Consider the following 17879-nt stretch of genomic DNA (forward strand, 5'->3'; position numbering starts at 1 on the left):
CCCCTTTCTCGATCTTTTTTTGTGGGTGTGATTTATGGTGGTTGAAGACATGCAGCAAAATATGTTAGGCTCAAGACATGAGGTAGGCCAGGCCCAGGCAACAGGAAGATCCAGGCGGAGGTACAAGGCCAAAAACATGGCATTCCAGGAGATGGTCGAGATGGTCACCATCTTCACTAATGAGGATTATGATGGGAAGCACGGGCCTTACCTGCACCCCAATAAGGTGAAGGCGGACATTACGCATAAAGTAATTAGAAGGCTCCGGCAGAAATTTGGTGAACGCAGGTCCAAAGAACAAATAAGAAAGAGGTGGTCAGACCTGAAAAAAAGAGAGCCAGAGCAACTTCAGGCAATAAAAAGATTGATTAGAGCAAAAAGTAAGTTCATTTTATGTGCCCTAATTTTAGGTGTTTGTTCTTTGTGCCATGTGCTTTTCCCTTCAGGTTGAAATGTATTTGTGTGGGCACAATAATTTGTCGTATGAGTTGTCGTTCATTCGTTAATTTAACTAATATTAAACGACGATATTCCCGATAATTTGCAACATGCCTAGTTCACATGGACAAATTGTAGTGCAATCACTGTATCAGCCACAAATAAAAACGTATTTGTCTGATTTATGTTATAACGAACGACGACTCATACGACCAGTTCCTGTGTTCCCAAATATTCCACTTTACACAAATTTTTGGGGTTTAATGTGACATCAATTTGTAAACATTTATGTAGATGTTTACCTAATTAGATCTTAATAATTTGTATCTAAAATATGCACAAAAAGGACAGTGTACTCAGCAGAGGATTATACACATAGGGATTTATTTGGTTTAGAATTGTGATTTAAAGTTTCATCCCTCTAAAATTTTACCATTCTGTTTTCCCTTTCTTAAATCTCGTAGGGCGAAAGGAAGCATCAAGGCAGGACGCAAGTTCGCAAGCCACACCCCCGAGGGATCTTGATGAAGGGGAAGCTGCCACCACATCTGGTAAAGTATCATATACGAAAGATACACAGGTAATGTAGATGTAGGAGAAACATATTTGTAATACATGGTTTGCTTGCACATTTCAGGAGCAACTCGTGCTGGCTCTTCAATTGACAGGGACACTGCCCAGCTCCTCATTGCAGAAATTTGGTCCTGCCGGGAAAAGAATGAAGACCTACAGATAGCAGCCCGGAAAATACTTAAAAATGCAAAAAGTGTTGAGGTCCAGTTGAAAAATCTACTGGATGTTTTGGGTAGGGTGTGAATTTTTTTTTTGTTTTGGGATATTCTTGAACCATTTTTATTTTTTTAAATTTTTTGTCCTAAAAAACGAGCTTAATAACCCCCCAAAAATGTGATTTGACCTGATTCTTGAATAATTAAAAAAAAACAAAAAAATTTAAAAATGTGATTTTATATGATTCTTGAATCAAAAAAACAAACAAAAAATAAAAAATTTGATTTTATATGATTCTTGAATCCAAAAAAACAAACAAAAAAAAAATGTGATTTTATGATTCTTGAATCAAAAAAAAAAAACAAAAAAATAAAAAAATGTGATTTTATATGATTCTTGAATCAAAAAATAAATAAATAAATGTGATTTTATATGATTCTTGAATCAAAAAAAAATAAAAAAATGTGATTTTATATGATTCTTGAATCCAAAAAACAAACAAAAAAAAAATGTGATTTTATGATTCTTGAATCAAAAAAAAAAAACAAAAAAATAAAAAAATGTGATTTTATATGATTCTTGAATCAAAAAATAAATAAATAAATGTGATTTTATATGATTCTTGAATCAAAAAAAAATAAAAAAATGTGATTTTATATGATTCTTGAATCCAAAAAACAAAACAAAAAAAAATGTGATTTTATATGATTCTTGAATCAAAAAAAAAACAAAAATAAAACAATGTGATTTTATATGATTCTTGAATCAAAAAATAAAAAAATAAATAAAAAAATGTGATTTTATATGATTCTTGAATCAAAAAAAATAAAAAAAAATGTGATTTTATCTGATTCTTGAATCAAAAAAAAAAATGTGATTTTATATGATTCTTGAATCAAAAAAAAAAACAAAAAAAAAAAAAATGTGATTTTATATGATTCTTGAATCCAAAAAAAAAAAAAAAAAAAAATGTGATTTTATATGATTCTTGAATAAAAAAAAAAAAAAAAAAATAAAAAAATGTGATTTTATATGATTCTTGAATCATAAATAAATAAAAACAATGTGATTTTATATGATTCTTGAATCAAAAAAAAATAAAAAATTAAAAAATGTGATTTTATATGATTCTTGAATCCAAAAAAAAAATGTGATTTTATATGATTCTTGAATCAAAAAAAAAAAATTTTGATTTTATATGATTCTGGAATATTGAAAATAAAAAAAAAATATATATGTGATTTTATATGATTATTTAATCTAAAAAAAAGAAAAATAAACAAAAATGTGATTTTACTTGTTCGACCAACCAAAAAATACATGTAGATATGTGAGAAGGAAAAATTTGGTTCACAAAAGTTGGAAAATAAAAATAATGCAGATCAAAATATTTGTGGCTTGTTATTTTCGATCAATGTCGACATTAAACCTAAAAATGTTAAATTTATGCTGGGAACATATAACAAGGAAGGATATTTAGTCCATCCAAAACACATGCAACTATGATAACCTAGGAGACAAAGAAAATACACAAACATTCAAAAGAATACCAAAAAAAATTACAATGTTTCTTGCATAAAATATTTATTAGGTTCATTCACCAAAGATCAGGCATTGGAATGGCCCCCCTACCCATAAAATAGTCAACATATGCCTGGCGCACTGCACGTGCGTTTCGGGGGGCCAAGCCTGGATGGCCTGCCTCATGGGCCGCCTCTGGGACATCAACTGCCTCATCAGGCAATAATGTCAAATAATTTGAAGAATGTCTTCGTAGAAAGTTATGTAATATACAACAACATAAAATAATATTGTTCCACTTATATTCTGCCATGTTTATGGCGGTTAAAAACCAGCCAAAATCGACTGACCATGATGCCAAACGCATTTTCAACCACTCTTCTGGCTCTGGCCAGCCTATAATTAAAGACCCTCCTCTCAGGGGTGAGGGCACGTTGGGGAAATGGCCTCATGAGGTGGGGACCCAAGGCAAACGCCTCATCACCAATAAAAACGAAGGGCAGCCCCTCTTCATTATCCTCCGCACGTGGCAATGCAAGGTCCTCCGCCTGAAGCCGTTGGGCAAACTGGGTCTCGGCAAAGACCCCGCCGTCTGACATCCGCCCATTTTTCCCCACATCAACATAAATAAAGTCATAATTGGCAGACACCACCGCCATCAGTACAACACTGTGGAACCCTTTGTAGTTGAAATAATGGGATCCAGAATGGGGTGGTGGCACGATGCGGACGTGCTTGCCATCAATAGCTCCTCCACAGTTTGGAAAATTCCATCGCTGAGAGAAGTCCGCTGCCACAGTCTGCCATTCCTGTGGTGTTGTGGGGAACTGTAAATAAAGCAGAAAAAATTGTAAGATAGTACATTACTAACAGAATATCACCAAAGATTATTGGATCCTAAAAATAAAAAAATTAGTTCAGGTATTATTGTAAAAACAACAATATTAAGGGATCACTAAGCAGATTAATCACACCCTCTCATGGTAAGAAAAATTAACATAAAAGTGTGATGGGGGCCCCCCCCCCAAGATCAGTTTGTGACCTACAAAAAATGCTGGTTTAACATCAAATTAATAAAATTAGACAGTTACAAAACTAACATTGGGGGGGGGGGGGGGGGGGGTTTGGTCGTGCACTACAATGGAGGGGAAAAATCAAGGGGGATATAGGGACTAAGCTAGGTGGGTTTGCCACTAACAAAATAACACAAAATGGACATGTGGGCTATATAAAAGATGCATGTAGGACCAAAAAAAAAAAAAAGACAGCATGCATGGAGACAAAGGTAACATTACCAGCATATTATTAAAAAAAGGTTAATTAGGGACTGTTTAAAAAAAAAAAAATGAACATAGTTTATGCATTTAAAGGACAGAACTTACCTTAATATAGTCCTCCTGCAAAACCTGGATTATGGCAGAACACGTCTCCGGGATTATGACGCCCAGAGACTGGGGGGAGATGCCCGTAGAGAACTTCAAGTCCTGAAGACTTCTCCCTGTTGCAAGGTATCGCAACGTAGCAACTAGCCGCTGCTCAGCAGTTATGGCTTCCCGCATATTGGTGTCCTGCCTGGTGATATATGGCGACACCGAAGCCAAAAGCTGCTGGAATACGGGGTCAGACATCCGAAGAAAATTCCTGCAATCATCAGGGTTATTTTCTTGGATCTCCCGCAGCAGAGGCTTATGAGAGAACTGGTCCCTGCAAAAAAAACAGTTCTTGGCCCACAAAGTCCTTCTCGCCCTCCTCAAGGACCGGAGCCGGGATGCAGCACACATCATAACAACATGCACAGCACGATCTCGGCGACGAGAACGTACCCGCAACATGGCTAGAAAACGGTCGTCAAATCAGATCGGACTCAAAATTACGCCCTGAAGTACAGAAAGGCCTCTGAAGAACGACCTGCAAAACAGCAACGTGCACACAAGAACGCACTTGCAAAACAAATACGTCCTAAATACAAGCACTGTATCACAGATCCGACTACAAATACACAAACTGTACGACAGAAAACGAAATTTAAAGCACAAACACTGAAAAGCGCGAATCGTCTCTCACCAAACTTTTACTAACACGCAGCAACACGGTATCAGCAAAAGAGGCCGTCTTCCGCATGGAAATGACTCTTTATAGTCCCGTCGTACGTGATGGACGTCAGCGCGCATTGCTAGAGATTTTTCAAAAAACGATGGTCTGTATGCTACGTCGTTTTTGAAAATGAAGTTTCAAAAACGTCGTTTTTTACATCACATAAAACGTCGTTTTTTTTCCATCGCAAAAAAACGACCGTCTGTACGCAGCATTAGACTCCTCCGACAAACTCAGGCCTGCGGCCAGCCTTCTGACTTGAAATCAGAGTCTTCGAGTAAGGAATGCGATAACCCTAATAACCAAGGCTTGGAGTTTGCCTTTGGCCGGCTGGTAGGTATGCCTGAAAGAGGGCAAAAGACACATATTTAGGTGAAGAGGGGTAGATAAGCGACCAAGAAGTAAAGCAGCACACGCCCGGATGGCAACCGTATGTATGCCCGATAAGTAGCCGTTATGACCGGAGAAGCTACTGACTCATGACCTGTGATAGAAGGAAGCCCCTGCCGAATGCGTGAAGCAGCCCTGAACTCGACCAATGCCCCGAGAAAGATTGGTTCGAGCCTGCTGCCTGCAACAACCCAGCTGAGAGCCTGAAGCGTTTATGATGAGAGGATACGTGGGGGCAACTGAACCGGAGCTGGCCCGAGAAGCCCCTGCAATAATGCCTAGCAAACGAATGCTACAACCGGACACCAGAGACGTAGCTCCGTGAGGAAACCCCCCAACCCCTGGCCTACCTATATTAGATATAGGAAAGTGAGCGGATGAGTTGCAAAAAACTGACAACTGGCAGGAGCCTGAAGTGCTGGATACCTGATGGATATGTTGACGGAGCAGAAGGACGAGGCCCATGCGCTAGGGCAACAACAACCTAAACATGGAACCATACCGACACACAAAACCGGTTCCTACCTGATAGACTTGGTTAGCAGGTTACAGGCAGAAGCACGACCCAATGATGATGCACAAAATAGACTTACCTTGACACCGGCAGGACTGACGGAATTGAGTGCAAGGATAGTTGCTATCGGTATGGAAGCCAACGCAAACCCCCCCCCCCAACTGCACAAGTGATGAACGCCAGACCACGGACAATTACCTTATAAAAAGTGTTGCGGGAGAGAGCAGCCCATAGTACCAATGCTATTGGAACTTGCCACTAGGTACCTAAGAGGCCCAGCCCCCCACCTACAGCATGCAGGTAGAGAAACCAGACCAACTACCCCTGGAAAAGCTGCCACCAGAAACCTAATTGGTAACGAAAGCATGACTGTTAGCTAAAGCCACAACCCTATAAAAAACCTGATGATGCAGTGATGAGCCCCATAAGCAGGTCTGAAAGTACCTACAGTAGGGACGTCAGAGAATCAGGGATGGGTGATACCACCACCACCTCTGACAAGGAACACCCATGGCTCAGTCATAAAACCAGAAGGCCTGATAGACCAGACCCAAAGGGATGATGACATGGCCGGCAGAAATGGAAGAAGAGCAGGAGCTGGGGGTGCGCTGACACAACCTAGACAAGACAGAAAACAGACATGAAACAACAACGCCCTCTGTGCCTACCTATGTATGAGGATATGAACAGAAACATCAAGATCGCTGCGCATGAATGAACCCGATGACACCCCCCCCAGTGTGACTGGCACGTGAGCCTGAGTAACCTGCAGCGCATAGACAGGCAATTTAACTAAACACTCAGGGCTAGTGTACCCACGGACTGTGGTGGGTAATCGTAAAGGTGTAATGAATGAACGTGCAACGTATGATGTATGTAAACAGGCGAAGAGATTGTGGTCAACAATCAATTAAAAACAAAACCTCAGCCGTGACAGATCCTGAGATGTGAGCACTAGCTAATCAACCCAGATGCAACGTGGACAAAGTACAATGAGACATGGTAACCACGAAGACGACAATGCCAAGACAAACAAATACTGACAGGAATCGTGGGGGCAGAAAAGCTATGACAGAAATCGTGGGGGCAGAAATGCTATGACAGAAACTGAGGGGGACAGAAATCGTGGGGGCAGCAGAACTGCTGAGACTGAAAACTATGGCAAAACCTGGGGCAGAAATAGTATGGGAGACCTGCTGAGGCTGAATGCTGAGGCAAGAAATAATAGGACAGAAACCTGGGGCAGAAATGGTATAAGAGCAACGCTGAGGCACGAATAAAATGACAGAAACCTGGGGCAGAAATGGTATGAGAGCAACACTAAGCCTGAAATGCTGAGGCAGAAATGCAATGACAGACAGAAATACGACAAAACGTGGGAGCCGTAGTGCCCGGACAGAAAACGTGGGGGCAGTAGTGCCCAGACAGAAAACGTGGGGGCCGTAGTGCCCAGACAGAAAACGTGGGGGCCGTAGTGCCCAGACAGAAAACGTGGGGGCCGTAGTGCCCAGACAGAAAACGTGGGGGCCGTAGTGCGAACGCTGAGGCAGAAATGCAAAGTCAGCACACTGGGGCAGAAACGCTGAGACTGCCACGCTATGGCCAAAAGCAATGACAGAAAACCTGGGGCAGAAATTGTAAGTGAAAACTGCTGAGCCTGACACGCTAAGGCAGAACCGTTATGACAGAAATGTAGGAGCAGAAACGCTATGACAGAAACCCAGGGGCAGAAACGTAATGACAGAAACCCAGGGGCAGAAACGTAATGCCAGAAACCCAGGGGCAGAAACGTAATGACAGAAACCCAGGGGCAGAAACGTAATGACAGAAACCCAGGGGCAGAAACGTAATGACAGAAACCCAGGGGCAGAAACGTAATGACAGAAACCCGTAAAGACAGAAAACCAGGGACAGAAACGTAAAGACAGAAAACCAGAGACAGAAACGTAAAGACAGAAACCAGGGACAGAAACGTAATGACAGAAAACCAGGGGCAGAAACGTAATGACAGAAAACCAGGGGCAGAAACATAATGACCCAGGGGCAGAAAACGCTGAGACTGAACGCTATGGCCAAATGCAATAACAGAAAACCTGGGGCAGAAATTGTATGAGAAAAAACGCTGAGCCTGACACGCTGAGGCAGAAATACGACAGAAAACGTGGGGGCAGAAACGCTATGACCGAAAACGTGGGGGCAGAAACGCTATGACCGAAAACGTGGGGCAGAAACGCTATGACAGAAAACCTGGGGGCAGAAACGCTATGACAGAAAACCTGGGGGCAGAAACGCTATGACAGAAACCCTGGGGGCAGCAACGCTATGACAGAAAACCTGGGCAATATACCACAGAAATGGTATGAGAGAAACGCTAAGCCTGAAATCCTGAGGCAGAAATGTCATGACAGAACCCTGGGGCAGCAATTGCATGAGAGAAACTCTGAGGCAGGAATACAAGACAGTAATCCTGGGGCAGAAACGCTATGAGAGAAATGTTATGACAGAATGCAGAGACTAAAAAGCAATGACAGAAATCTGGGGCAGAACGCTATAAGATAAATGCTGCGCCAGAAATGCAGAGGCAGAAATGCAAAGACAGAATTCCTGGCAGACAGAAATGCCCTGACAACCGCTGAGACTGAACCGCTGAGGCAGACTGCAAATGCAAAGACAGAAACCTGGGGCAGAAATGCTATGACAGAATACTGGGCCAGATCCTCAAAAGAGATACGGCGGAGTAACTGCTGTTACTCCATCGTATCCCTTGTCCTAACTTTGGAACTGATCCACAGAAGCAGTTTTCCAAAGTTAGGCAGAAGATCCGGCATGTGTAATTGAATTACACTGCCGAATCTTAGGATGCAGTACCGCATCCGCCGCTGGGGGCATTTCGAGTCGAAATGCCGTTTCTAGTATGCAAATTAGCACTTAAGGCGATCCACAAAGCTTTCCAGCTTCGTTTTTTCGCCGTAAGTTTTAGTTTGCAAGTGTAAAACTAGGGCTGGTGTTACAAAGTGTAAACTAGTCACACCATGTAAAAGCCCATTCCAGCGACGGCATTTGGTATGCATTCCCGAGGGAGAACTCCACGGCAATTTGTAAAAACAAAACCGGCATGGGTTCCCCCCCAGGAGCATACCAGGCCCTTAGGTCTGGTATGGGTTGTAAGGAGACCCCCCTACGCCAAAAAATCGACGTAGGGGGTCCCCCTACAATCCATACCAGACCCGTATCCAAAGCACGCTACCCGGCCGGTCAGGAAAGGAGTGGGGACGAGCGAGCGTCCCCCCCCCTCCTGAGCCGTGCCAGGCCGCATGCCCTCAACATGGGGGGGTTGTGTGCTCTGGGGCAGGGGGGCGCACTGCGGGCCCCCCCACCCCAGAGCACCCTGTCCCCATGTTGATGAGGACAGGACCTCTTCCCGACAACCCTTGCCGTTGGTTGTCGGGGTCTGCGGGCGGGGGCTTATCGGAATCTGGGAGTCCCCTCAAATAAGGGGGCCCCCAGATACCGGCCCCCCACCCTAAGTGAATGGATATGGGGTACATCGTACCCCTATCCATTCACCTGTAGGCAAAAAGTTAAAGTTAGTAAACACACAACACAAGGGTTTTTAAAATATTTTATTATTCTGCTCCGGAGGCCCCCCCTGTCTTCTTTATTAGCTCTATTACCAGGGGGGGCTTCTTCTTCCACTCTCCGGGGGTCTTCTTCCACTCTCCGGGGGGGGTTTCTTCTTCCGCTCTCCGGGGGGGGCTTCTCTGCTCTCCGGGGGGCTTCTTCCATCTTCTCCCCTCTTCCGCTCTTGACTCGGCGAACCCCGGTTCTTCTGCAGATGTCCGGTGCCTTCTTCTTCAGCGCTGGCTGCCTGCTATCTTTGTGTGTTAGCTCAATTTCTAACAGGCAGCCGGCGCGGTCTTCTGTGACGTCAGGTTCTTCTTCTCCCCTCTTCCGATGTTGCCTCGTCGCCTCTTGTCGCTGTAATGATGGAAGCGCGCCTTGCATCCCATTTATATAGGCATCACCGTCCCATCATGCTCCGGCAGGTACCCACGTGGTGGGTGCCTACCCACGTGCACCCACCACGTGGGTACCTACCGGAGCATGATGGGACGGTGATGCCTATATAAATGGGATGCAAGGCACGCTTCCATCATTACAGCGACAAGAGGCGACGAGGCAACATCGGAAGAGGGGAGAAGAACAGAAGAGAAGACCCTGACGTCACAGAAGACCGCGCCGGCTGCCTGTTAGAAATTGAGCTAACACACAAAGATAGCAGGCAGCCAGCGCTGAAGAAGAAGGCACCGGATATCTGCAGAAGAACCGGGGTTCGCCGAGTCAAGAGCGGAAGAGGGGAGAAGATGGAAGAAGACCCCCGGAGAGCGGAGAAGCCCCCCCCCGGAGAGCGGAAGAAGAAACCCCCCCCGGAGAGTGGAAGAAGACCCCCGGAGAGTGGAAGAAGAAGCCCCCCCTGCTAATAGAGCTAATAAAGAAGACAGGGGGGGCATCCGGAGCAGAATAATAAATTATTTTAAAAACCCTTGTGTTGTGTGTTTACTAACTTTAACTTTTTGCCTACAGGTGAATGGATAGGGGTACGATGTACCCCATATCCATTCACTTAGGGTGGGGGGCCGGTATCTGGGGGCCCCCTTATTTGAGGGGACTCCCAGATTCCTATAAGCCCCCGCCCGCAGACCCCGACAACCAACGGCAAGGGTTGTCGGGAAGAGGTCCTGTCCTCATCAACATGGGGACAGGGTGCTCTGAGGTGGGGGGGCCCGCAGTGCGCCCCCCTGCCCCAGAGCACCCAACCCCCCCATGTTGAGGGCATGCGGCCTGGCACGGCTCAGGAGGGGGGGGCGCTCGCTCGTCCCCACTCCCTTCCTGACCGGCCGGGTAGCGTGCTTTGGATATGGTATGGATTGTAGGGGGACCCCCTACGTCGATTTTTCGGCGTAGGGGGGTCTCCTTACAACCCATACCAGACCTAAGGGCCTGGTATGCTCCTGGGGGGTGAACCCATGCCGGTTTTTTCTTTGAAAATTGGCATGGAGTTCTCCCTCAGGAATGCATGCCGAGCGACGCTGTCATTTTTTTTTTTTTCCCGACGCAACTTTTTTAAGCCGGCGCGATCCTCAAAACTCGGCGTAACGTAACTTCGCGTATGCGCAGTACGGCCGGCGCGGGAGCGCGCCTCATTTAAATGGGACTCGCCCCATTTGAATAGGAACGCCTTGCGCCGGCGGAATTTTAGTTACACGGCCTGAAATTTCTAGATAAGTGCTTTGTGGATCGGGCACTTAGGTAGAAATTTTAAGGCAGTGTAACTTAAATGGGATTTTTTAAGTTACGCCAGGTTTTTGTGGATCTGGCCCACTGAGACTGAAAATGCAAAGACAGAAACCTGGGGCAGAAATGCTATGACAGAATACTGAGACTGAAAATGCAAAGACAGAAACCTGGGGCAGAAATGCTATGACAGAATACTAAGACTAAAAATGCAAAGACAGAAACCTGGGGCAGAAACGCTATGACAGAATGCTGAACCTGAACAAGAAATTACAGAAACGCTGACAGAATACTGAGACAGAAAATGCGATGACAGAAAACCTAGGGTAGAAACTAGAGTGACCACATTTCCACACTACCATTCAGGGACACCCCCCTTCCCAAAAATCAGCTTGTGCTATAACGAATCACAGCACAGTGATTGGACACAAGAGGCGGGATTTATTATTTCTCCAATCACAAGCAGGGGGCGGGGATTGTGCTCCTCCAGGCATTCCCGGCCAGGACAAGTAATGTCAGTGAGTAAAGCGGTGATGTGGCAGCCTTTTTTGGGGGCATTAGTTTGGCTTTGGGGGTGGCTGTGTCAGTTTTATTCTGGGACACTGTATTGTCCTGGAATGAAGGTGCCCGGGACTGACCTGCAAAATACGGGACTGTCCCGGACAATCCGGGACACATGGTCACCCTAGTAGAAACGCTGTAACAAAATGCTGAGACTAAAAATAAAATGACATAAAACCTGGGGCAGAAACGTATGACAGAACGCTGAGACTGATAGATTATGGAAGAAATGCAATGACAGAAACCTGGGGCAGAAACGCTGTGACAGAATGCTAAGACTGAAAATGCAATGACAGCAAACGTGGGCCAGAAACGCATGACAGAAACGCTGAGACTGAAAGGCTATGGCAGAATGCTGAGCCTGAAACGCTGAGGCAAAAGCAATGACAGCAAACCTGGGGCAGACGTGAATGCCAGGACAGAATCCCCTGGAGCAAGAACGCTATGGCAACGCAGACTAAAAATGCAAGTAATGCCAGGAAATACTGACAGCGTGACAGTTGGAGACGTGTGTGGATGCCCTCCCATACAGCTAGCGTGACCCCCCCCACGCTGCCAGCATGACCCTTGGAGATGCGGGTGGACAGCCCCACCTCATGCAGCCTGTGTGCGACCCCCTGTAGCAGAGAGGTGAACCCCCCCCTCCGGAATGGCCAGGGATGTGTGAAGAATGCCCCCCCCCCTCAAGACCCAAACATGCCCAGGAGAAGTGGCTGGATAGATAGATGGATGGATGGATGGACCCCCCCTCCCCTCCCCCTCCTCGTGCTACAAGCATGAGCACCTGCATGGACCAGGAGAAGGGAAGTAATCCAGGATTCCCCCACGTGACTACCGGGAGGCGAGCCCCAACCCCCCATGGAGCTAGCGCGAGAATCAGCCGTAGCGGCTCCCCCTCCCCCAGATTGTCAGCGTACCGACTGGGACCACGATGCCCGGCGTGAGAGCCGGGAGAAGCGGGTGGGCGGCCCCAACAATGCCGCATGGAACGCAGGGATGCCAGGGAGAAGCGGACGGCTGACCAACAAACCTCATCCCCCACCAGCGTGAGCACAGTGGGGGGCGGGCGGCTCCCTGCTGCCAGATGGAGCCCTGGAGAGGTGGGTGGGTGGAGGATGGACGGCCTCCCCGCTCCCCCCCGGCATGAGGGCCGGGAGAAGCAGGAAGGGCGGCCCCCACGAGGCTGGTGGAGATGTAACCCAGTGGTGAGAGGGGGGGGCAGGAGGTCCCTCGATGGTGCCCGGGAGAGGAACGACAACCGCCGCTCTGCCAGAACCCGGAAGTGAAGTGACGTGCTCCGGCCGTGCCAACCCAGAATCCGACGCCGAACCCAACCCTGACAGGGAGGGAGTCTTAAGTACTCTTAGACTCCTCCCACAAACTCAGGCCGACTAGTAAAGCTTGAACTTATCCTTTTAGGCCACGTTTATATCAGTCTGTTTTGACATGCAATTTAACATGTCAAATTGTATGCCAAATCGCTGTCTATTGGCGAAAACAGCACCCTCCGAATCAGCAAGCCACCGATTCCCAAAAGTAGTTCCTGCGCTATATTTGGCGATTTGTGGGGCGATTTCAATAGGCATCTGTGCATAAACCCACACAGATGTCTCTGAAATCGCTCCCGAAGTCAGGGTTTGAAATCGTGCAAGTTCAGCTGATACCTGCATCAGTGTGAACCTAGGCTAAAGTATATTTTGTGGGTAAAAGGATTGTGACATATGTGTGTTGATTATAGAGGAAGTAGGCTCGGGTTTTATTTAATTGTGACCCTTTAAGCCCCTCCTTACGTAAGTGTACCTTGGCCACACCCACAATTTGGCACAGCACCCTTTGTTCTTCCTACCATTTAATTTTTTCCTCAGACCATTTTTTGGGTGGGGGAGGGGGGCGGGGTGTGAAAAAAACGATTGACCACAAGTGCCAGATGTGCTAGCTATAACTTCAGATGATTTCCTTTAAGTAGACATGTAAAAAGGTGAAAAATACTAGAAAAAGCTTTCCTATTTAGATATAGGAGGAAGGGGTGTTGTAAGGTGCATTGTGAAAGAAATATTACTAATTTATTCAGGAAATCTGAGACCATTCCTCCTGCAGACCTTTGTAGGAGCACTGCATATTATTTTTATATAGTATGCAATTAAAAGTATAGTGCTACCCAGTCATGTTTTTTTTTCGATGTTGAAAGAACATTTTATGGTGTCTCTTGAAAGAATTAAATATTATGTAATGGTAGACAATTGGCCAGATTCACGTACGGCGGCTTAAAGTTGTGCGGGCGTAGCGTATGTAATTTACGTTACGCCGCCGCAAGTTAGAGAGGCAAGTGCTGTATTCACAAATCACTTGCGTCCTAAGTTACGGAGGCGTAGCGTAAATGTGCCGGCGTAAGCACGCCTAATTCAAATTGTGAAGAGGTGGGCGTGTTTTATGTCATGATGTTTTGAATGAACGGCGCATGCGCCGTCCGTGGACGTATCCCAGTGTGCATGCTCCAAATCACGTTGCAAATAGTCAATGCTTTCGACGTGAACGTAACCTACACCTAGCCCTATTCTGAATCGACTTACGCAAACGACGTGAAATACTTAACATTGGCTGCACCATCTTTTTGGTGGTTTATCTTTACGCCCGAAAACGCCTTACGTAAACGGCGTATCTTTACTGCGACGGGCAAGCGTACGTTCGTGAATAGGCGTATCTCGCTGATTTACATATTCTAGGCGTAAATCAGCGTACACGCCACTAGCGGCCAGCGTAAATAGACAGCTAAGATACGATGGCGTAGGAAGACTTACGCCGCTCGTATCTTAGCAACATTTAAGCGTATCTCAGTTTGAGCATACGCTTAAATGTAGGACGGCGCGGATTCAGAGTTACGACGGCGTATCTACTGATACGCCGGCGTAACAATACCTGAATCTGGCTAAATGTCTTCTGAAAAACCTGTATGCAAGTCAAGAAGCAACAGTTAGAACAGAACATGGAACAATTGACTGGTCCAAAATTGAGAAAGGAGTGCGGCAAGGATGTATATCACCCTACTTGTTTAACTTATATGCAGAGTGGAAGAAAAATATATTTCCAATATATTTATTAAAAAAATATATGTATTTTAAATATATTTACAATATATTGGCCTACGCAAATATATTTTTACATCTATTCCAAAAATGTAAATTAAAATATATTTTCCAAAGGCATATATTTGAAAATATATTTTTTTTAATATATTTGCCAGATATTTTTGAGCATCTAAAAAAATGCATTTGAACATATATTTTTAAACATACTTGTAAAGGCATTTCGAAATATAATTTAAATGCATTTTCCAAAGACATATATTGGAAAATATATTTTTAAAATATATTCTTCAGATTTTTTTTAACACATAAAAAAAGTAATTTCAACATATATTTTTACATATATTTGTAAATGTGTTCCAAAAATATAATTTTAATATATTTTCCAAAGGCATATATGTGAAAATATATGTTTGTAAATATATGTTTCAGATATTTTTGAACATATAAAAAAATGCATTTAAACATATATCTTTAAATATACTTGTAAATGCATTCCAAAAATATAATTTAAATGTATTTTCCAAAGATATATATTAGAAAATATATTTTTAAAATATGTTTTTCTGAAAATATTTAATGTCTAATAAAGACATTTCAACATATATTTTTTCTGACATTTTTGTAACTATGACATAGATAACATTCTGAATACATTTATAAGAGAGCCACTCCCATTTTAAAATGGTTTGTTTTACTCTTTTAAAATAAAAAAAATAAAATAAAAACCAAAAGATTCAAATAAAATATTATTATTTTTTTAATAAGATTTTAAGCACATAATCCATTTAATACAAAGCAGATAAACCTCTCGCATCCACTTTCCATTCCCAAAGAATGTTATTCTGAATTGAGAACGCTTGTCGGCGGACCAGCAAAACGTCTTAAAATACAGCAAGTCCAGTTACCGGTAGTTTGATTTATTGATTGACCTGAATGAATGAGAACCTTCACAGACATCCACATCCACAGTCCAAGGGTCTTGTCTGCTTACAGAGTACCGAGAGAAACTCCAGATATAAATCTTCAATGTTCTGTTTAATCCATGAATCAGAAGTTGCACTATTATTACCAAACTCACTCATCCATGTCTTTATGGACCTTGCTTTGTGCACTGGTGTGCAGTCATGTTGTAACAGGAAGGGGCCATCCCCAAACTGTTCACACAAAGTTGGGGGCATGAAATTTTCCCAAAATGTCTTGGTATGCTGACGCTTTAAGAGTTACCTTCACTGGAACTAAGGGACCAAGCCCCACCCCTGAAAAACAACCAACGCCATAATCCCCCACACCATAATCCACCAAATGATTTGGACCAGTGCACAAAGCAAGGTCCATAAAGACATGGATGAGCGAGTTTGGGGTGGATGGACATGGATGAGCTTGACTGGCCTGCACAGAGTCCTGACCTCAACCTGATAGAACACCTTTGTGATGAATTTGTGTGGAGACTGTGAGCCAGGCCTTCTCATCCAACATCAATGCCTGAACTCACAAATGTGCTTCTGGAAGAATGGTCAAACATTCCCATAGGACAGCCTTCCCAAAGGAATTAAAGCTGTTATAGACTGGCATGCCATTAAAGTTAATGTGCGTGTAAAGGCAGGTGTCCCAATACTTTTGGCAATATAGTATATATAGTATATATACTGTATATTCTTTTTATACTAAGTCCAGTCCATTGTTTGGACTTAGTACCTGCCGAAGGGTAATTCCAGCAGCCAAATAAAAGGAATTGGGATATTAAAGTTCTCCCCAGCACAAAATTAAAACTCAGCAGTTGGTACCCCAGCCAATGTTTCCATTGGCTCCCGGGTGCTGCCGCCATTCCCTATAGGGGCCAATTCACACCACATGCAGTCCAGTGCGGGTTTTTTTTTCTGCATGGAAAGTAGGTTATATGGTTTTCAATGGCATAATTCACACCAGTGCTTGCAGTTCCAGAAAAAAAGTAGAGCATGCTGCATTTTTCCTGCACTGGAACACTGTAAAGCACATCAAAAACTCACCAGAATGCACCTGAACGCACTGGAACACACATGTCCTTATGTAAGGTTAAGAAAAAAGAGGAGGAAAATGCACTGGAATGCTTTAAAAACACACCAAACATGCCCTGGAATGCACCAAAAACACGCATGCAGAAAAGCATCGGAAACGCATCCGCCGCAGCGAGATCTCTCGGAAGTGGGGACAGGTACCTGTCAAAAACAGGAACCTGCTCCCCTCCCCCGAAAGGTGGCAAATGTGGCAAAGTAGGGGGGGGGGAGAGGCAAATAAGTGGAGCTTCCACTTTTGGGTGGAACTCCGCTTCAAATGTCATATTCCTGCCCAAGCTGCACTGTTGTCATGTGCCAATACTAGGCTGGGCTGGAAGCTAGATATGTAAGTGATGAGAGCTGCATTCTTGTGTGTGTGTGTGTGTGTGTGTGTGTATATATATATATATATATATATATATATATATATATATATATATATATATATATATATATATATATATATATAGATACTGTGTGTGTATATGTATATATATATATATATATATATATATATGTATATATATATACAAATATATACACATACACACATAGAGTATATCTGATATATATATATATATATATATACAAACACACACATATAGCAGAATGAAGATACAGTGTATATATATATATATATATATATATATATATATATATATATATATATATATATATATATATATATATATATATATAGATATATATATATATATATATATATATATATATAGAATGCCTCTCCCATCACTTACTTACATGTATAAATATTTTTCTTATTTATTTTTTCTCATTCGTTTTATCGGGATGTGGGTCTGTGATTTCTATGCCTTCAATCTTCTAATATGTAAATCCTGCCCTGGGAAAAACTCTTCAAACAGAGAGACTTCAATCTAAATACAGGAAGACAGGAAGTGAGCAGTGGGAACCAGAGGGGTGAACTTTCACCTCTCACTTCCTGTTTCTGGCAAGGCCTAGTCTGGAAAGGAAAGCATGGCATGGTGGAGACACTCTCTGTATTCTCCTGGATGTATTCTCCTGGATGTATTCTCCTGGATATATTCTCCTGGATGAAAGGTATGTCTTCTATCAAATAATATTAGAATTGTGAAAGTTTGGTGCATGAGTTAAGTTGTATTTGTCTATTCCCTGCTGAAAAGTTCTCATTCTGTGTGCATTCACCTTCCCAGTTACCATACAGCATGTGCACAGTAATGT

The 17879-nt window shown here is 43.7% G+C and overlaps 1 long non-coding RNA gene across 1 annotated transcript; it reads left to right on the top strand.

The window, feature by feature from the left end:
* Window positions 1-224: 224 nt before the first annotated feature.
* On the top strand, window positions 225-1255 carry LOC120944834. The gene is made up of 2 exons (XR_005750491.1): window positions 225-989; window positions 1076-1255. It is a non-coding gene; the product is annotated as an uncharacterized LOC120944834 (long non-coding RNA).
* The last annotated feature ends 16624 nt before the right edge of the window (window positions 1256-17879 follow it).

The sequence above is a fragment of the Rana temporaria genome, chromosome 7 (genome assembly GCF_905171775.1).
Source record: "Rana temporaria chromosome 7, aRanTem1.1, whole genome shotgun sequence".
NCBI classification, from domain to species: Eukaryota; Metazoa; Chordata; class Amphibia; order Anura; family Ranidae; genus Rana; species Rana temporaria.